The sequence below is a fragment of the Erithacus rubecula genome (genome assembly GCF_903797595.1).
Source record: "Erithacus rubecula genome assembly, chromosome: 1".
NCBI lineage: Eukaryota > Metazoa > Chordata > Aves > Passeriformes > Muscicapidae > Erithacus > Erithacus rubecula.
The window spans coordinates 74,706,386-74,728,582 of record NC_136658.1 but is presented as its reverse complement, the minus strand read 5'-3'; the positions used below and the strand labels follow the sequence as shown (position 1 = coordinate 74,728,582).

The 22,197-nt window shown below is 39.4% G+C and overlaps 1 protein-coding gene across 2 annotated transcripts in view; it reads left to right on the top strand.

The window, feature by feature from the left end:
* The first annotated feature begins 3,183 nt into the window (after positions 1 to 3,183).
* The window catches only part of FRY (FRY microtubule binding protein), a 216,267-nt gene continuing 197,253 nt past the window's right edge, over positions 3,184 to 22,197 (top strand). The window contains exon 1 of one of the 2 annotated variants that reach the window (XM_079298273.1): positions 3,184 to 3,298. The gene's annotated coding sequence lies outside the window, so the exon portion shown is untranslated. Of the gene's footprint in view, positions 3,299 to 3,421; positions 3,481 to 22,197 lie in introns of those variants that run through there. The other variant, XM_079298274.1, reaches the window with a different exon arrangement.

The window sequence follows — 22,197 nt, the reverse complement described above, 5'->3', positions numbered from 1 at the left end:
CACTTGTAGGAACAGAAGTATTCAAATTTGCTTGCAAGTGACTTAAGAATTGCTATTTACTATTATAAAGAGCTGCCACTGCTATTAGACAAATCATAGAAAATAAGGCCAAAAGAGTTCAGATCTACTCCATTTCTTTTCTCTTCCATGCAGTGACCTTTCTTTCACAATTCCAGTTCAATACTTCTTGAGCTTGTCTTCTCTACAATGTCCTTAGATTTCCCAGCTCATACCCTGGTCCCCACATTCAGCAACCCAATACTCTTTCCCAGTATACCCCTCATAATGTCTTCATCATCATCTTCCTCTCTGGCTTTCATGGGGTGAGGGAGAGGGGAGGGGTACTTGAGTAACACAAAATTAATGCTGGCCCTTTCCATTCACTGTAAAACATATCACAATCTATTTCCTATTTTTGTCTACTTCTAGTATCTGTCAAATATGGCACACAGGGACATAGGATATCATGGGTTTTGCTTATTATTGAAGTCAAGTATTTCGAAGAGTAATAGATAAGTAAAGCATTATGTTGTCATAGCTCCCTCCTTCTACACCCAAAAGGACAAATAGGATAGAATTACCTTCTACAGGATGTCACTGGTTCTCAAAATTGTTTTCCTCAAACATGAGAAAATCAGACTTTGTCTAACCTGTGACTTTAAGAGCTATCCTAATTAAATGTAATTACAAAATCTAGCTGCCCATAAGACAAAGGGGTTCATCCAGTTCTTTCTAAATCACAATTATCACTCTGTTCCTCTTTTTCCCTTGAATGGTAGAAATTTTGTTCCAGCATTCACAATCACCATCAGTCCTATAATGGCTCAGCTGCATTGGTTAGTGTACTCTAGGGAATCAGCCAAGATTTAATTTATTACCCTCTAGGAGATTAATATTGTGTAACCTTTAAATTAGGTTACTGTATAACCTTTAAATTCTTGTTTCCCAGTGGCTTTTGAAAGTTGTGTGTGGAGATTTAATTGGGCTTCTCGTGCAACTTTACACCTCTACAAAATTCAAAGATGTTTTCCAAGAGTTTAGTCTCAGCCTATAAGATGGTACAGCCTGAAAAGACATTATAGATGCTCCAGGTAATGACAGTGTTTTTCCTGTATCTCCTCAGAGTGCTTTTCATTTTCTAATTAATTGTTATAAAAGTCAAAATCCAAAATGAAGATTCCGATTTTTCTTATAATATAATCCCCAAGATACAGGTCTGGGTAGATGAGATGACCAAGACAAACAAGTGGCATCATGTGCAGAGTAAAGGGATACAATGAGGAACACAGTAGAGCTGTTAATCAGGAAAAGGGAATGAAAAACGTGAACTCACAGTAAGGGGAATAGTGGTTCTCAGGTATAAGCATTTATATGCAGTTTTCCTACAGAACATCAAAGATGAGATTTTAGGGAAGGCTGAAGCAGTGAGGTAGCTGATGGTGTAGAAAACACTGCCTGTTACCTCCCCACTCTGAATGCTCTGCCATCGACCCAGAACATTTAAGAGCCTGCTCTGCAGAACGCCGAGAGCACTCGAAGGCAGGCGGAGGTCTATTACCCCACTCTCCCCCAATGGCCCTGTGCTGCCTGGCAGTAATGCACAGCACAGATGGTGTATGCATGATATACAGACAATACCCAATTTTCACCAGCCTGCAACACCCTGCTAGATACATCCTTGTTGGATAAAAAATTACCATTTGTAATTACTGAGATGCACAATAATTTAGCTCCCACAGAGGTGTCTAGCTGTAATATAAATATGCATTACAATAGATGACAAACTAACATGAGCCATACGTGGTCCCGTTTTAGCCTGAAATCAACCCTAAGTGATCTGGGGCTTATATGACTATTTTGTTATTCCATCCTTTTGTCTGCCAGCACCTTTTGCCCCTCTTCACAGATTTTGAAGCCTTTGCCAGCTTGACAAATCAAGTGGAGAATTGGGATACAAGTCTCAAAGACACCATATTTTTTACAATTCAATGAGAATTCAAGGAGTAGAAGAGACACCCCAATTTGTCTCTTGACTAATGTCACCACTAATTTCACAGTTTTTCTTGAGGCTCTTACGAATTTGGAAAAAGTAATGACACATCTCTTGACTGGTGGCTCTGCACATGGATGTCAGCCCAGCATGCAGGCAGGAGGAAAAAACTACAGGTGACTTTGGCAGGAGGGACAGTCCAGAGGACTGAGTGGAAATAAACAGAACAAACATCCCTCCCTAGGCAACCAGGCCTCATCAGCTATGGCGCTTAAGTAACAGTGTATTCCTTGTAGGAAAAAGACACGAACCTGCTTTTACAAGCCCATCTGTCTAAAGCTAAGTAGAACTTGATACATATCTTAGTATTAACAGCTGACAAACTTGTTATTTCCCAAGCAAACACATTCACCTTTATAAGGATAACTTTCTCATACCTGTCTGTGTTCCTACCGCTATTCCTTGGTACTATTACAAATGATCTAAAGCAATATGAATGAGTTGAAGTCTTTCCTGGTTGACTATTTTCACACATACTGTCGTCTTTTAAGTTATTTGAGACCGCAGATTTAGAACCGCACCCTTCACAGCCCCTCGGCGAGCAGATAATGGAGCGCTGTTCTCCTCGGGATGCCTCTCAGCAGCGGCACTGCTCCTCCCGATCACAGCGCAGAACACTCGCTGCAGCTCCTCTTTTTTCTGGACTTCACTTAACCCTTTCCGCCTTATTTTAAACCCGCACCCCATCCAGGACTTTAGATTAAGACCTCTTTGCTGTCAGGTACTCCCAGCACTGCCGTTCCTCTGAAAAGTCTCCCATTTTACACCCTCTTTTGTATTTCGCACTCCGAGCATCTCTCCTCCCCAGCGGGGTTATCCGACCCGGCACACTCGCTGCGGAGAGCGGCGCCGGGATCGTGTGACACGGAGCGAACCCGCCCGGCCTGCGGCCGCTGCCGGCGCTGCCAGCCGGGCTCCACAGCCCCACCGCCGGGCTCCTGCCACCTCCTCCCGAGAGAGCGGCGATCCTGGCGCTCTCCCGGGAAAGCTGCCTAGCGCTCCTGCCGCGATGCCCCGGTCGCTCGGTGTCTCCTCGGCACGGCACAGCCCGGCATGGCACGGCACCGCCCGGCATGGCACGGCACCGCCTGGCTCACCGCCCCCCTCGCCTCTCGGGGCGTCCCGGCGGGGAGGAGCCCACGGAGCTCCGGGCGGGGCGGCGCGATCTCGCCGCTGGCTGGGGCTGCCCGGAGCCGCCTCCGCCGTCCCCATCTCGCCCCGCTGCCCCCGCGGCGGCGGCAGGGCCAGGTGAGAGCGGGGCGGTGCCGGCTCCGCTGTGGGAGGGCCCGGCGGCGGCGGCGGCTCCCGGTGGCGAAGGAGGGGCCGGGCGGGGGGAGGTCGGGCGGAGGGAGGCCGGGCTCAACTTGACAGGAGGGAAGGAGGGAGGGAGCGAGGGCAGGAGGCGCTGGTGGCGGCGCGGGCCGGGCGCGGTGAGTGAGCGGCGGCGGCGCGGGGAGGGCGGCGGAGCGGAGCGCGGAGCGGCGCGGCGGATGGCGGGCGGCCGGAGCGGGGAGGCGGCGCTCGGCCGCGCCCGGCGGACGGGGGGAGAGGCGGGGACACCGGGCGGTCCCCGGCTCCGCTCCGGGGGCTCGCGGCGTCGCTTTCCTCGCGGCGGAAAGTTTCGGGGATGCCGGTGTGGCGAGGGCTCTCCCTTCCCCTCCGCCGGCTCCTCGGAGCGCGGTCGCCAGCCGGCGGCTGCCCGCCTTGACGCCGCCGTCGCTTAGCGCCCGAGCGCAGACAAAGCCGCCTCCCCACCTGCAGCCCGGCCCCGGGGAGCGGGGACCGAGCCGGCTGCGCTGCCGGGGACGGGCGTGGGGAGCCGCGCTCGCCCGCTGAGCGCCAGAGAACTTATTTTTAGATGTGCTTCCCATCACAATGCGTCTTAAAAATAGCACCGTTCTTATTGAAGGAGTGGGAAATAAACTGGTTGTCGAGGCCTCGTGGTGGGAATTTTTTTAAGCCTTTTCTTTTTTAGAGAGGAAAAAAATGTTTCAGTGGTGTAGGCAACTGTGGGCTGGTTAATATCCACAGGTGCACCCGGGATGCTTTGACTCCATCTCCATTAAGGTCACCCCTGAAGCATGTGAACAAAGGTACTCATGGCGTTGTCCTCCGCAGTGTGGCTTCGGTGTGAGACGCGAGGTCTGATGTACGTGCACACCTGATTCATGCAGTACCTACTGTAGGGTCACTCGAGCTTTTTTTGGTCTGTCGTTTCCTTCGTCTTCTCTCCTGTCACTCATCTCCAAACGCCTGCAACATGTGGGTGATACAGGCTGATGGAGTGATAACAGCCTGCAAGGATCAGAGCTGTTTATTGCTTTGTAAATGAATATTTTGCTTTTGTTTTAGCTACTGTATCTCAGCAGACTCTGGTGATGGAACTGCCATAAAATAAACGGGTCTTATTGCTCCAAATGTGTAATATTACATCATTTGTATTAATGACCTTGTCGTGATTGCTTGCGAGACAGAGTTCTGATTTTTATTTTGAAACCACTACAAATAATTGGGAGACTTGTGTAAAATGAAGCATAAATGAAAATAGAAAAGTACAGCTCCAAAGTGGAAGAGAACTTCAGTAAAAAACCCCACTGAATTGTAGATTATTTTAAGTTGGAAAGGACCTCTGCACCTAGTTCTGTCTCCACACTCAAAGCAAGTCCAGTTGAGTAACGTTTCTCAGACTTTGTCCGTGTGAGTTTTGAGTGTCTCCAGAAATGGAGGTTATGCAGTCTCTGTGATTATGGTGGTGCCAGTGTCTGACCATGTTTGTGGTGATTTTTTTTTTCCTGATCTATTGTCAATTTCCTGTGTTGCAGTTTGTTTATGTTTCTTCTTATTCTGCCACTGTGCACCTCACATCCATCCATACTGATCATACTCATGTGCATCTGTAGTTTTAGACACCAGAAGAAACCATGCTAGTGTTTTGAACCAAACAACTGGTATAATAAGTATAATAGATAGAATTTATTCTTATACACCGGAAATGTATTAATCCCAAAAATTTGCTTAACATTTCTTATTTATTTGAATGTGGTTGATAGGAGATTAGCATATTAATTTGAAATGCAGAAAACACCTGATGAAGACTAACTGTTGGTGCTTTCCTTAAATAAATGTCTCAAATAATTTGCGCATCTCTGTCCGCTGACCTTGTGTTCCTTAACCTGAAATTCAGGTTGCTTGCACCCAGCTTTATGCCAGAGCCCTTTCACCATCAACAGTGTCATATATAGTCTCATGGAATGACAGAGAGTGTACTCATTTTAACAGAAGGAAAGCTTTTTGGCTTTAGTCTTGGAATAGCTTTTCCTTGGGAAGGGATGTGCCATGAACAATACATTACAATCTGTTATTACTGAGAAGTTGCTTTTGTACTATATAGGCATTGTTTAATGGTGGAATTGGTTGGTATTTATGATGCTGTTGATGTGGTAAATGATGTGGGCACCTTTTTTTTTTTGTTTGTTTGTTTTTTTGGTTTTTTTTTTAGTCCTGCAGGAAAATAAAAAAAGTTTCTGTGCTGTGCAGAATAAAAATCTGCGTGTTCTCCACCATGGCCTAAGGCTGTTAAAATTGTTTCTTAATTTGTGTGAATTCTTGGATGTTGCTGATAATTCCTCAAAAGCAGGGGAATGTATTTGTAATGTGATTTATAGCATGTCACTTCTGGACGTGTCTGGGTAGAATTTCAAAACATTAGTATGGTGCTGCTTAATGGCAAATGCTTCTGAGTAACTCATGCTCTCCATTAGAGCAGTATCAAATAATTTATTAGAAGCCATTTGAATGACTGGCTTGCACTGAACTTGATGATATTTAGAATAATTTGATAAATAATTTAACTTATGTTTCCAGATATCAGCTGCCTTTTTATAATGATAGCAACACCTGACAGGTCCATTCATTGACTTGAGTTAATTGTAGTTAGCTTCCACTCAGAAAGAAATCAAATCTATGGGTTATTCTTTTGTAGTGTTGTTTTATATTATTTTATTTAGTCCTTTAATGACTATGTGAGTCTTAGATACTCTTGAAATTTATAAATCTCTTCTCCAAGCTTACTAAACGCTAGGTTATGTATTCAAGATTTTAAATTTTACCACCACTAATATTTTAGGTCTTTTTAAATGGCATTTTCTATTTCAAATGTGAACTGCCTAGTCTGTTTATGTTTTTCCCAGTCTGTATTAATCTCCTGCTAGCATGTAATTATGGTAAAATAAATAAATAAATGACATATGATACTTCCACAAAATAAAACTTTTTCAGGGGTATAAAGGCTGTATTTTATTTGACAGTATTTGAGGGCGATTTGCATAGTTGGAAAAACAGTTTATCTTGGACTGTTAAGATTAAAATCTTAGAAGACGTCATCATCAGGATAGCAGTGATTCATATAATAAATTTCAGTTTGAATTTGGTCAACAGTGCAAAACTGGAAATGCTCTTGTTAGACTCACAAATGGTTTGCTTATTGTGGTATGTACAGAAAGGCTGTCAGTGGCTTTAACTTTATTGTTATAGGACAGAATTTCATAATGCAGCTCGTACGCTTTCAGTTTTATGGCCTGGAGGTCTGAATGTTGGAACGGCTGTGCTAAATTAAACCTGGGGTCTGTGACAATGACTAATAAAACATGCTTCAGAGGGAATTGTGAGAACAAATGGGAGGTAATTTGCATCCCCTGCTCTAGGTGAATATGATGCTTTGTAGTATGGAATTGGCTTAAAATCTGAATAATGTTTAATAGTCTGTTCAGATGTTATTATGCATAATTATGATAATTTTGGACATACTTATTGCTGATAAAAGTAACCAGTTGAGAGCTGTGGCTAATTTGGGAGGCAGGTAGTTTATGCTGGTGTTTTATTTGCTTGCTTGTTGCCAGACTGTTTCTAGACTCAGGCCAAATTCACTTAAGATTTTCCACCAGATTCAATGATTAGGGTTAATGTGGCATTTAGGGAGAAGAGATTCTTCTGCCCACAAAGTTTATAATTTGAACTGTACTGGTGACAGCCACTCATCTGGGTGTGAAACCTGCCCAGCTGCAGATTGTGTTTCTGTTTGTGTTGGAGCAAGGTCTGGAACAGAAACTGTTTCTCAGAGAATCCCATTATCACCAGTTTGTAGGAAGGTCTGGGGTGTGTATGTCTCACTTTCTCTTGTGGAATTGACATAGAGACCATGCCTGTACTTGCTAATTAGGTCTTTTATTTTGGACTTGGAAAACTTGTGAAGTTTGTGTTCCAACAGATGTCCTAGTGTGTGTTCAGGTATTTTAAATATAAACAGCAGCTACAAAAAAGCCTGAAAATACATGGATACATACTAACTTGAGTCCTGTGAGCTCGGGCTTGACTTAAAAGTCGGTGTAAAAAAAAACATTGTCATAGTGTAGTCTGTTCCTGAATATTGCTGAATTCCAGAATCATATCATCCTGAATGAGAGATGCTTATAATCTCTCATTTATTCTGAGCAGTTGCTTCTGAATTCTGTTATATTCTTGTTGTTGATGTTGATGTTGATGACTTCTGGTAAGAATAGATTATGTGTTGTATGAGTATGCATTAATGAACTTGCCATTGTGTGGTGGAATGAAACCAGTCAGTATTATTCAGTGAATACCTGTGAATCTAAGTATAAATTTCATTGTTGTCTATTAGGAATTTTTAATGACTTTTTTTAACTGTATAGATTTCACATGCAGCCCCGAGGAGGGTTTTAAAATAGTGAAATTTTGCAGTTCCTACTACAAGCTCCTGACAGGCTCCATACCATGTTTGAGGACTTGCATGTTTGAACTTTGATTGAAATTGCAGACAGTGCTGTTCCAAATCAGTATTCCCTGAGCCTCTGTGTGTGGTGGATGGCTTTACATTCTCTTTTTCCATAAAGAAATCCATTATTTGCATATATATACACCCTACTGGCCCTGAAAGGAGTGCTGCTACTCCTGCTCGAGAGTTACCTTTCCTAGACTAGAAGTCAGTAGGCTGCTGTGTTAATCCCATGAAAACTCCACCAGTTTAAGTCATCAGTCACTAATATTTGTGCTAATGTATGATCCAAACCCATTTTTCACAAAATGCTTTGTGTTTGCAACACGACCACACATTCTATTCTCATCACTGCTGCAAGCACAAGACTGCTATAGATGGCAGTGTCAGGCTGGGGAAATGATGGGAGAATTTCTGGTGAATACAGCAACAGGAGGTGAGAACTAAGTTTAAAACCTGCATTTATGTCCCTAGTAATTAAAGTTTCTTTCCCAAAATAGCACTGATGAAAATCATAGCTTTCACTGACTTTTTGTTTCATTATCCGTGTCAACCAAGAAATGTTCTTAAATGCTTTAGACAACTGTCTAAAAGGAGGGTTAAAAATGTAGTGGGTGTTTACTGTCATACTTGAGACTTAGTTCTTGGAAATTTGTACTTCAGAAAAAAAGATTCTTATAAACCTCTTAACATGTTTTTAAATGAGCTGGAACAAAACGTGTTATTTCAAATAGTATTACTAATGTCTGTTAAATATTAGCCCATGCTTCATGGTAGAACTTTTTGTTTTCTTTCAGTTACGTAAGAGCACAGGTAATTAGAGTGCTTTGAAAGGAGTTAAATACAAATGTCAGTCGTCATCATAAATGAGTGATTGTTAGGATGTGAATTTATTTTATTCTTTGCATCATAATACATGCTTTGTCTTGGAGCTGCAATTGCAAGACCTTCATACCAGGCCATGACAGAGCATACAAATTTGGCATGGGATTCCAAACTGGAGCACCTTGCTGTAGTAAGATTGGAACTCCTCAGGATATTCCAGGGAGTGGAAGACATTCAGCAGTGCTATAGGATATTGTGTTCTTAGTTAAAAAGTAGGTGTATTCTTATTTAGATAGAAATTAATTTTCAAAGACAGGCTCTTTGCACAACAGATCGCTGAAAAAGAATCTTTCTCTCACCTTGTGGAAGGCTTTATTTGAAACAGAGAACACCTCTATTCATTCACTGCAGAACTTCCACTGTGATCATTTTATGTGCACCTGACAAGCTCTATAAAAACAATGAAGTGGTATTTGAGTCTTTTTTTTTTTTTTTTTAACTTGATGAAATCAGCCACTGCATCCTTAACATTTTGTTTCAGATGTCTTTACTAAAAATCTGATTCTATTCAAAAGCAATAATATTTTGAGTGCATGATCTTGCTCTTCAGAAAAAGCACTGCATACTTGTGTACTTGGCATAAGGAAAATACAAACTGGTGCTTTCAGAAAGAAACTAAATTTCTCCAATGGTAGAAACAGACTTACTTGTCGAGACTGACAAGGTTAGTGTTGCTGGGAAAGAGCATGACTTTAACCACTGTGTGTGTGATGAAATACCACAAATGATGCTGTAGTTAGTGTTGGCATTGAGGGTGAAATGACAGACAACAAGTAACATAGTTGTTTGTAGTTGTACCATAGCTGCCTATAGGATTTCTAAGTCAGTGATTCTGTACATTGCTGTTTTAAAGGCAATTTTAACAGACTTCACAGAATTCACCAGTCTCACTTTTTTTTTTTTTTTTTCCTTTTTCCTCACAGCATGATGAGGATTGAAATGAGTTAGAAGGAAAACTGTTGCTTAGCATTTGTTCAGAAATTATTTAATGAATCTGGTTAATCTATAGATGCACTGTCAACTTGGTTATTATTGAATGAACATTTTCAGTATCTTAAAATTCTTCATCTTATATACATAAAAAGTATGCATTGCTCACTACGGATATTTGTAGCAATAGATGTTGTGAGAGAGGGATTGTTTTGGCTATTAATAGTTTCATTAGACAACCTTTACTAGAAGATTGAAAATTAAAACAACATGATTCACGTCTTTCTTATTATATTTGCCTATTTCTTCAGTCTCCTGATTAAATGTGATCACCATTAAGAGCAAGTATACTCTCCTGTGAAGTATGGAATTAATAAAGCTCATTTTCTTATGAATTTTTATTTTATCCTTCTTCTGGTGGTTATGATCAGTGTTTTTATTGTGTTGAAGGCGTGGTACAGTTTCTCTCCACGTGGATTCTGCTAATGTGTAATATGATGTGAATCCATACTGCAGCCTTCATCTCATTCAGGGCACCTATTAGAGGTGTTTGTCAGAAGCTTGTTCACTTGGCCATCTGTTTCTGTAAAGCATGTAGCAATTTAACTACCTTAGAGGTTGCTATCTTGTCAAAAATCAGTGATATCTGTCAAGTGGTTCAAAACTATTGGGAGGGGAAGAGAGGGAGATGCTCGCAGACCTCGTGATCAGATAAGCTTCTTAGCTTTAGCAAAGCAGACCTGAAATCTGTATTTTAATTATTCTGCAGCACTTGGGATTCTGATGCTTTCTTTAAAGAGATATATCCCCAAAAAGAAAATTATTTGTGATTGAAAAGTTTAAAACGTGTGAAACCATGTAGTATTTCTTATCATGTTTAGTGTCAATACGACTCTTCTAAAAATACTGGCTTGTTTTTAAGAACTGTCAGACCCACATTTTTTCTGCCTGTAAATTCTAAGATTTCATGGATATTTTGTAAGAAGTAATAGCTACAATTCATTCAGGCAAGACATTTTGATGAGTGTTTGTTTTACTTATTATCTTTTACTTGCTATCCTTCAGCTTAATATCCTGAATGTCTGGAAGAGTTTGTACAAGGAGGACAGAGTCACATGCAGGATTGGGTCACCTGTAAAGAAGAGTAGCTTTAACATGTACTGTAAATACAAGGCTCCTGCTTCCCCTACTAAAAATACTTGTGGGATCACATACTCCAACACAATGTTTGTCAGGTTTTTTTATGATGTGTTATTTCAGTTCTGCTCTGTTGCAGTGTCATTTAGCAATCTGGTACTGGGAGTCATCTTGAAATTAATCCATACCATGCAAATAGGAAGTTGTCCCATAACAAATTAAAATCAATATCCTGCTTCTTTAATTGCAGAAAGAAGAATAGAAGACTGTTTTCTGTCAATCATAATCAATCACAGTCAAATCTTGCAGGACTCTGAAGTGTGCTACTGGTATTGACATTCTGTACATTTTCAGGAGATGTCTTACTGTTAAAAACAAGAGATGAGAAGTAAAATCCCAAGAGGGAGATAAAATAAAAGCAAAGATTGCAAAAATAAATGTTATTTTTAATTTAAGGATACTTGATAGATTGATAGGAAGGCATTAGAAGGGTGAGATTGGATAGAGATGGAATTAATGAAGAGAATAATCAAGAATGAAAGGGAAAAAATTACTATTTATGGGGAAAAAAGTGAGGGCTGGTAAAAGCCTTTTGGAAAGAATTTGTGTCCCAGTCAAAGTACAGCATATATTAATTTGAATACATTTTTCAAAGGGATCTGCATTATTCTTAGATTTATGTCAAGCTGACTTTTTAAATAGCTTCTTAGATTTCATTGCATGATTTGTTAGCTGTAAATCATCTAGGCATGAATGTTCACTTCTCAGAGTTTGTCTCATAAAAAGATAAAGTCAAATACTTTGTAAGTCTGGATGGGCATTGTCAGAACCATGTGAGAATTTTGTATGGCTGATTTTTCCCTGTTTAGGAACAATACTGGAAAGTTTTGCACAACAAGGACTTCCTGTCACACATAAGCTTAATAATGCTACAGTGGTATTTTTTTCCCCAGTCTAAGCATGGCCAGTAAAGCAACAATGGCCATTTACAGTTGTCTCATTAGGCAGGTACCCTTCAGAACAAAAATGAATATTTTGCTGTTGCAGTTCCTAAAATGCTTACTGACATCATCTTGGAAGGTAAAAACACACAGTTTGTATTCATGCTTTGTACACATAGTGGATCCTGTTGGAAAACACTGCTATCATGCTATCATAAAAGGATGAGAGAACAGCTGCCTGTACATTTAGCCCTGTTGTCTTGAATCAGACTGAATGTTTCTGAAAGAGAGAAGGAATATCAGTTACTGTCAGGGAAGCTGTGATCCAACTGCAGCAGCTTCTGAGGTGTAATAAGGAGGAAGGAGGGAGCAAATCAGAAGGTGCAGTGCTGGTAATGTTAGGGAGATGAAGAAGAATGGGTCTGCCTCCAAAACTGCCTTTTGTTCTCTGGTAAAAGATTTTTAGGGTGCTAAAGCTGTATATAGGCTTGTGGAAATACAAGTTCTTAGTAGTGTTATTTAGAAAAAGCGGTTCTAAATTATTTATTAGTCTTTGGAGGAATCTACGTGGATATTCTTTGCCTGAGGAAGTGGCTGAAGATTGCTGGGCAGAAAATAAGGTCCAGAGGAGAGCATATTTCCCACAGGGGCATAGCTATAGGTTAGATTTGGTTCTGAGCTTTTTTTAATAGTGACAACTGGCAACAAACCAGCTTAACTTCTTGTTGTGCCCAGTTGCATTACTTAAGGTTCCTATTTTTGTATTTTAATTATATACAACTTCAGATCCCCAGAAAGCTATGGCCTGGGGGATTTTTTTCTTGTTACTTTCTCTCTCTTTTAGTGGGGATGGGGAAGCAAGACTATTTTTATGTGAGTTCTGCCTTGGGATTCAGCTGCAAATGCTAATGCAATTTACACAAATAAGAGACCAAAAGGAACAGTCAAGAACATATTCTTATCTCTGACAGATTGCACAGTGCACAAAGTTCTTTGTAAATACAGGTATTTAATATGATGACATAATTAACTTTTGCTAGCTTTCCACTGAATTTTTTTAGTGAATTTACAATTTAAATTTATAAGCATATTACAAAGTGTGTGTGTGTGGGGGGGGGGGGGGTGTGATACATTATAAAAATGGAAAAGACTAAAATTTCCTTAGTTCATACAGTCAAATTGTGAGTAGAGAGAAACAATGTGGAAAGTGAATGTTGCTATAGCTGCTATTTTTCATTATTTTTAGAGTGATTTCCATGCTATCTTTCCCTATCACTACTTTCTTTCTTCTGCCTTGTAAGCATTGCTGTGGAGTCTTTCTTCCCTTAATAATTCTGGTCTAGTAATTCACATGCTAATATCTAGCTTTGAGGTATATAGTAACAGAATCTACAGTCCCACTATTCACAAATGAGTCTCCATTCTTTAAACAATCTGATTATGTTCCCCATCCCTTGGGAGGATCCACAGTGCTGCCTCCAGGACTCTAGAACAATTTGTGACTGATGAAAGTCTGATGGTCCTCAGGCCAGTGAATCCACCTGAGAAGGAGTCCTGTTCAAATGATGTCTGAAGCATTCTGTAATATTATTACCCTTCTAATTTCTGCCTCTATTAAAAAGTGAGGGAAAGGGGGAAATGCCCAAGCTGGTTGCCTGTTGTTTTCAAAGATTTGCATACACATAGGTGATTTGTTGTTTCTTTTCCCCTTTGGGAGATGGGGAAGAGTAGATACACCCTTAATATGCCATATAAACCATATTTGAGCATTGCTGTGGCCAGCAGTTCTTTCTATACAGTTTGTTATTGTTACAGTAGTATTTAGAGTAGGTTAGAACTGTAAATTAGCATTTTGTTCTCATAATAAGAACTGTTTGAAAAAGAGTGCAAAAGGCAATAGTTAAACTACTACCTATTGATTGAATACTGTGACACTGTGCTGGGTAAAAAGTTAATATTGATATGCCTGAGGATGGCAGGTTACTTTGCTTAGCAGAAATTACAGAAGATTCTGAATAAGTTTGTGCTGTGTGAAATTTAGTGTTGACATGTATTAGGTTCTGCTTTGTTGACAAAAGAAATAAAATGCATATCATTGAGACATCAGAGTAAATATCCCTCTGTGTTGATGGCTTGACAGATAAGCCAGGCCCTGCAACTGTTTTTTTTTTTTCCTGACCCAACCAGTTCTGAGCAAAGACATGGAGATCTCTCTTTATGTGAAACCATTTGCAGCCAAGAAATAGAGTAGAAATTGGGGATTGCTGACAATGATAAATAGGTTTTGGAAAACCTTCCATATAAGGCAAGATTGAGAAGATTGGCACTTTTCAACTTGTCCCATTAGAACTATATGCAGAATACTAGCCTTGATGAGGAAAGGGAATTGTGTGTTCTCTCTATCTGTTTTGCTGAAAGACTAAAGTCTGTGTAATAAACTAAACATTATTAAGTATGCAAGAACTACTTTTTAGACAGTGTGTCATTAGTTTATGTAATTAACTGACAAAAATATCTCAGCAGTGAGAAGATGCTATTATTTCTACAACAATTGCTTAAATGCAAATATGCATTTAAGTATTCCTGAAGTCCTTCCTTCTGTAAATCCTTGTACTTCAAAATGCAAGCAAACCAGTTGGATCAACTGAAGAGACACTTTCCCAATCCAGAACTGTCCGCTGATAAATTTCTTGCACCTTCTGTCAAACCATCTGCCACAGGCTAATGAACAGACAGCGTGCTGGATTAGATGTAGCACTTGTATGAGCTATTTTGATAGCTCCTGTGCTCCTTTCAGTGGGAACTCTGTGATTAATGAAGCTTAGAGTTAAATTTTTGAGGCTGGGGTGGGTAAAGCATTCTGTCTTTGAGCTTCCACACTGCAGGATGCTGTTGACAGAGAGGAGTGACAAACCCATATTGCTGTTTCTGAAGCATGTTTCAATGTTTTCTTATAAGCCTTCATTTAGCAAAAGAACATCTCAGTAACCTGTGTCACATGCCCATGGGAAGCAGTGACTGAATTGAGAGGAGTGCAGAGCTGTGCCCATTTTGGGCTGCGAGTTTCATGATTCCGGGCACCAAACATACTCTGTAGTACAAAGCAGATGCCAGAGCTGGAGCTGCAGCCTAGCTGGAACAAATACAGGCTTCATTTCAGACCTCTGTCTTTGAGGAATCACCACCATGATCTCTTAGAGTTTCTTCCTGCTGTGTCTCTGGGCGAGATACCACACTGTGTGATCTGACACTGGCAGGCAGAGCAGCAACCACAAATTTGCAGCTAGAACACAAAGAATAAATTTATTTGTATTACTTCACTGACTGGGGGTTCCCCAGCAATACCCAGGTAGAGGCAGGCACTGTTAAGTTTTGGTCCAATGCTAGAAAATCACTGGCCTGCAGTTCACACAGGTTTATCAAGGGTTATTCTAGTTATGCAAGGTCATTTGAGCAATTTACAGTCCTTTTCACCAGTCTTTGACTTTTAACACATTCTTCCCAGCACACACAAGTATTTTTTCAGTAGCAGACACAGATCTTGTGTTTGAAGCTCTCTCTATACAGACCAGCAGAGAAAGTATTCATTTATTTAATTAATTCCAGCATATGCTCTTTTGAAGTATTCTTAGATATCCTTCATAGATGTACTTGTGAGGGATCCAGTTTTACTTTAAGTCAATCATTCTTGGCATTTGTCAGGATTAGAAAAAGGTTAATGATGCTGTTTGGTCACTCTTCAGTGATTCTTGTGATGACTGTTGAAGTGGGAGCTGCTCATAAACATCAAAGATCCAGTACCAACAACAGTAGGTGGAAGTGACTGGTATTGCCATCAAAGCTGCTGCTGGGTTTCCAGTCTCTAGACTGCTCATGATCAAAGCAGAAGCACATCACTGAACACAGGTGGGCTCCTCTAAGGACTAAGGAGCAGTGAACCAAAGGATGCTTTTCCTACAGCATGGTAGCTGCAAGAAGAACATCCTTTTTGCCTGGTAAACCAGTCTTACTAAATCTGGACTGGATCTGTGTTGGTCTTTCAAGAGTTATTGCTGGAAACTTTTGCCATACATACTTTTTTTGCTCTCCATACAATAATATTTGGCTCATCATTACTGGAATTTTGCATATAGATCAACAATGCGATTTTTTTCTTTTTTTCCATTGTTTTTTATGAAGTGTTGAAGAGTGAGTGTGCCCAGGTGTTCCTCCGCACTAGCAATGCTTCTTTGCTAGCAAAAATTCTGATGGCTTGAAATTTTTGCTAAATCAGCTATGACTTAATGATGCCACTGCAAGAAGATCCACAAAGTGTAAAACCATGATGGTCATATTGGAACAGTCTGTGCATTGTGTCTGTGTGTGTTGTGTTAATAACCAATCATTGGAATTAATTGATTCTTTTGCTCAATCTGATATACAGCCTGTTATCTTTGATGTATTTAATGAACTCTCCTAATACAGTAAGTTGTATGTAGATAGTGCACAAACCAAGGAAAATGCTGTGGGCATGACTGCTAGATCAACCTATTTCTGTCCATGCTTTCTGTCCTAGCATACCCTGAGTGGCTTCCTGTTTTCAGTGTGCCTACTTTTAATAAACTGACCTGTTTAGTTTATGTAACTGTCAAAGAGAGCAAGAGCCAGTGAAGTTCATTTGCCATTCCTCATCTCCCCCAGCTGTGCATAAATCCATGGAAGTTAAAAGTAGATTTGGGGGCTTTCTGTAGTTAATGTTAATGGGTTGTGATCTCCATTTCATACCTGAAAAGGCTCTGACATCTCTGTGTAAACACTTTTATCATTGTGTATGCAGGGATGTCAGTTAAACTCAGAAGCTGAGGTTGCTAGTCATAGGTATTCTGGTGACCAATTAGGGCATGATATTGTGTAATGCAATTCCCTAGTGAGTCTCTAATTTTTGCACAAGATATTACAAAATGACCTAAGACAGATCTGTTAGAATTCCTTTTCTTTTTTTTCTCTCTCTCCCTGTTTATTTACCAGCGTGCTTTAAAACCATCATTGTTACTTCTTGAAGTATATTCAAATTTCTTCTGTATTTGGGGGGTGGGGAATAAATTCCAGGGTCTGTCTCTTAGTTTTGTTTGTCCTAAGCAAGGCCATGAAAAGGTAGCTAACTTCACCTCTGTGAGATCTGCAACACCAGCAGCATCTCAAGCAGCACTGGATGTTTGTGTGTGTGTGAAACTAAGTCAAGACCCTAATGCCGTATAAAAGACATAAAAATGTTACAGTATCCCATAGCTACAATATACTTGTAAGTGCTAATGTGTCCTCTGAAATGTCTTGAGTAAAAATATACTAGGGGTCAGAAATTTCATGACATTTGATGCTCTTAAGGAGGCAAGTAGCATTATTTAATGAACTTTAAAGATGTGGGCTGCTGTACTGTAACTTTTAAATTATCTGTATCCTTGCTGCTGCTGGAAGGATCAATCCCAATAATAGCAATTTGGGCTGGGTCCAGTTATCATTATAAGTAATCTTTCAGATCAAAATAATTTTAAAATTTGGAGTGTAGTCATATCTCTCTTGGAATAGATAAATAGTGTTTCTATTTTTAATTAAGTTGGAAATATTTTATTTTTATCTAATTTCCACTTAAATCTGTCAATCATAACCAGAATGTACTGCATCCACTAATTGTCTGGCCTTTTGTTTTCTAAAAGATTTGAAAACTCAATTAAGTTTTAATTAGTGTGTATAGTACAGATTTTGGTAGGTGTGTTGTTAATAATTTTTTTCTGACGATTGAAAATAAATCCAGTCTAACTTGCCTTATATAACCTCACACTTCTGAATATCAGCTGTGGAATATTGCTCTACAATTTAAATTAAAAAATTCCCATACTAAGTCTCCATCATCGGGCTATGTACAATTCAGAGAGCTCTGTGGTTTTCCCTGCTGGTCAGATGGAAAACTATGTTAAATAGGAAAATAACTTTCCACCATAGTCTTGTTTAATATTCATCAGTGAATGTTTACTACTTACACAAAGAGCTGAACTGTAAGTGTAGTCCTAGGGCCCTGTGTTGCTGGTGGACCAGCTTCTCCTCTCTGAAAGATGTGCAGTGTAGTGGTTTATATTCACATATGGAGCACTATGGTTAACTGTATTGGGAATGTGTGCATCACTGGCTGGCTCAAAATATGGAGGTGTGGTGACCTTGACACTGATGCATAGGAAAAAATATGTTAAAAATCTTAATTACATGCATTTTTCAGTGGTATTTTGAGTCTTCCCCCCACAGTCAACTCCCCCAGTTTATATACTGGTCATGATGTTCTATGGTATGAAATATCTCTTTAGCCAGTTTGAGTCAGCTCTCCCAGTCATCCTCTGTCTCAGCTTTTTGTTCACCTACTCACTGGCAAAGTATGGGAAGCTGAAAAGTCCTTGACTTAGGGTGTGCACTACTTAGCAACAACCAAAACATCACAGCATTATTCTCACACTGAATCCAAAACACAGCACTGTACCAGCTACTAAGAACTCCACGCCAGCTGAAACCAAAGGGAGGCTGCTGACACTCTAAGGTGACACCGTGTAGCCCCACACTTCCCAAACAAGAAGAGTGGAGCAGTCTTGACACTATCCAGCCAACAAACAGCCAGCCCTCTTTTCCAGACAGACTTGTGGTCATGAAGAAACTTTCTTTTAATTATGATGAAGATAAGGAATGTTTAAGGGAAATATCACACAGTTCATAATTTCAGCTAAGAACAATATGGGAACATTAAGGATATACTGGGAAGTGACATGAGCACACTGTGTATATCACAGTTTCTGTGCTGTTAATACTGTAGTTAGATTTTTACATATTAGAGACACATTAAGATTTTTATATATTATAAAAACCTTTGAAATTTCTGCCAGGATGATAATGAGATGCTCAGAAGTGTAACTTGAATAATCAGTGCTCCCTAGAGATCCCAGTAGAGGTATCACGTTGAACACCTTTGTGGAAAAGGCAAGGGTTGGGAAACAAGAAATGTTGGCTGCTCTGCTTTACAAGGTGAGGGAGAAACCTTGCATTAAATGAATAAAAAAGCATTAACGATGCCTCTTTTGGATTAATGAGCTACATAAGCAATTGTCACAGTCTGGAGGGGAAAGGAAGCATGATTGTGTGATGGAAGAGCCAAAAGAAGGCAAGAATTAGCAGAATCAAGAGTATTGGAGAAACACAGGGGAAATGGGTGAAGAAAAAGATGATTAGACAAAAAGAAGAGAGAAATTAGAAAAAACAAACACTGAAAGGGACAAAATAGCTGGGTCCAAATGAGCTAGAAAAAGATGCATTTTTATACATTTAATAATGCTGGAAAACATAAGCAGAAAGAAAACATTGTATAATACCAAGAAGACTGTCAGATATGACATATTTATATTAAGGTGCTTGCTGAAAACAAGTGAAATTGTTCTAAAACTGAAGAGTGGCTAAAATTTATGGGTTTTTGAAGGTCAACCATCTACCCAGTGTGTGAAAAGACCATAGAAGAGGTATCGCAGCCAGACATTAAAATCCACTCTGAGTTTTGCTGCTGGTAGTTCAAGGCTGCATATTTATGTTTAGCAGTAAGAGAGTCTGGTTCTTAGACAGTTACCTTCTCAATATCGCTAAGCAAATGAAAATTTATTGATATCTTGGAAGCCATGCAGGATTCATGATGTAATAAGAGAGACACATCTATGTTCATGGTGTAATAAGTAGAATATTAAGTAATTCAGCAGCTAAATCTAATATTAGTTTACAGATTCACTGATTAAGGCTAGGAAGGGAAGAACAGTGTTGCCATGGTGAAGTCTATATGATAAAGCACAAGAAGAACAAGCTAGTGAATAATTGATACATGTCTAAGATTAGAAACGATCATTTGCAGCGTGTGCTTTGATGTTCATGCCTGCTTTTTACTTTAAAAATGCTCAGAGAAACACATTAGCACAGATTGTGACAGATTCTTGCATAAACCTTTAGGTAAAGTACCAATGGCTTCTGTGTGGAAGAACATGCAAATATGCAGTTACTGCAGTGCTAGGGTTCCAAATTCAGGCATAAGCCAAAATGTTCCAAAATGGAAAGCTGTTAGCATAGGATATATTTGGCCAGCCTGCATGTATTATTATATTTCTTAAACACAGAACACAAATAAATAAGAATGTTTATCATAAAATTCAGTAAGATAATTTGTAACTTTGTGCCTGTGTTGTTATCTCCTGGGTTTAGTCATATAATTTTTAAATCTTTAGAAGCAATTTAGTAAGGTATCCTAGGCCATCTTGAATTAACAAACAGTAGTTATAAGTCCTGGTAAAACTTAAAAAAACCCTCTTTTCCAAACAGATAAAAATCTGACTGCTATTGCAAACGTATCTGAGTAAAGTAGTGGAAAGAATTTTCCTGGGATAAACCTGTGATTTGCTAGAGCAAAGAACTGCAGGCATCATGCTTTTATAAACAGTTTTGCTTAATGAATGTCTGATTTGGTTTTATGAATGTTTGATGGAAATCAGTGAACATGCATGATAGTTCTAAATACAGTCTATCTGCCCTGTAGCAAACTTTACTTCTCATAAATTCCTTTTTAGAAATCTCAGTAGCAAGGGCTATTTTTCTTTATTAGTTAGCCCCTTAAAAGAAATAACGTACATGAAGTTGGCTTGTGTAGAACTATCCTGAGTCTGAGGGTGCTTTTTTTTTTTGTTTGTTTGCAAGCTGAATGAAATTACTTAGCGGGGAAAAAATTACCAGTATGGATTAATCTCCATACAAATACTGCATGTTTAATTTTTTTTTCCACTTTTTTGATGCCTCAAGTTTGCAGGGCATTTTATAGTAACATTAAAGGAAGCATCTGCAGATTCACTAGTATAAGCTATAAGTTAGGTTAATCTCTGGTTAAATTATAAGCAGGTTGTGTCATATACCAAAACTACTTCAATAGTTACTGTGAAATAGTGATGACAATTGTCAAAGGATAAAATTGAGAGATACTTTAAAGAATTACAGCAAATGTCAGTATCAGGTTCAATTTAAGTTCATTTACTGCCTAAAATAAGGAAGGAGTAGGATACAGCATGTAACAAAAAGTTTGGATTTTTATTACATGATGATTTCATTCATTCAATCATGACGATTTCTTTCATTAACTTATAAAGCTTCACAGGTTTCCTCTGCTTTTTTCTGTTGAAAAATAGACAATCTGGCACTAATGATTACAGAGGAATTGAGACATAAAAACTAAAAGAAAAGGGAGAGGGTTTGAATTTCTTAAATATAGTATGGATAGAGGATCACTGAGTATATATAAATGTGATCAGCTTTTTTTTAATCTGGTTTGTAGTGCCTAAATATTCTTGTTTTCCACAGACAAATGTATTTAAAGATTGAGGTTTCAGACTAGATTTTTGTTGCCTGTCCAGAACTGAATTAAGTACATTGGTGTTTTATATATTGAATGTTTTATAGAGACCAACCATGGTCTGTCTAGAAGAAGGTATTCCAGACTTGTATGTTTTTCATACTTGTGTGCATACTTACCTGCATAATGCTTAAAAAATGGATTCATACAGAAAAGGAAAGAGGCTTTGTATCTGAAGTAGCAATCCATGTAGATGTAATAATACTTTGTGAGGTCCTCTTCAAAAAGATCTTGATGTAGAAGGGTTGTGTTTCCCCCTGCACTCTTCCGTCAATGTTATACTTGATATTTGAAAACATCCTTATTAATTGCAAAAAAAGAGTAGGATTTTCCAGTACCTTGTAGGTCTTGGATAAACATGTCATTGGGGAATGTGAACTTGATAAATATACCTTTAAGAACAAGCTGGTGAAGGTTACTGTTTGCAAGAAGGGAGTTCTAGCTTGGCAATTAAAACAGGAGTGAAAATGATACAGATCAGAAGCTAATAACTGCAATTATCCTCAAAATTAAAAAGTTCTTATCTTTGAGACTCTTCAGTGGATGGCAGCTGTCTGGTCCTTGCCTTCCTGTTCATCCCTTTGAAATGGGAGTCTGAGGGCTGCACAGGCTCCCCTCCAGATGTTGCAGTCAGCAGTTCCTCATGTGCTGCACTGAGCCAGGCTCTTGGTGTTGGCAGCAGAGGTGCACTTTGTGTCCCACTCTGTCCTGTGAGGCACTGCTGGATGGAGCTGATGTGGGCTGGGTTTTGAGGTCTACTGCTCAGTTAAAATTACCTTTCAAAATTACACATAATGACGGAAAGCTGTGTAATTCCATAAACTCTACAGACACCATTATTTTCCTTAATTAGCTCTTCAGAAGTTTCAAAATAACATTTTGGGAAAAGCATTGAAGTCTGTCTGGTTTTGTGTGCACAGCTCCAACAAGGCAAAGGAGGTATCTTCTTTTAAACAGGTGAGTGAAGGGTTAGGCCTGTATTTCTGCTACTTGGTACTTGCTGTTTTTCTATTAG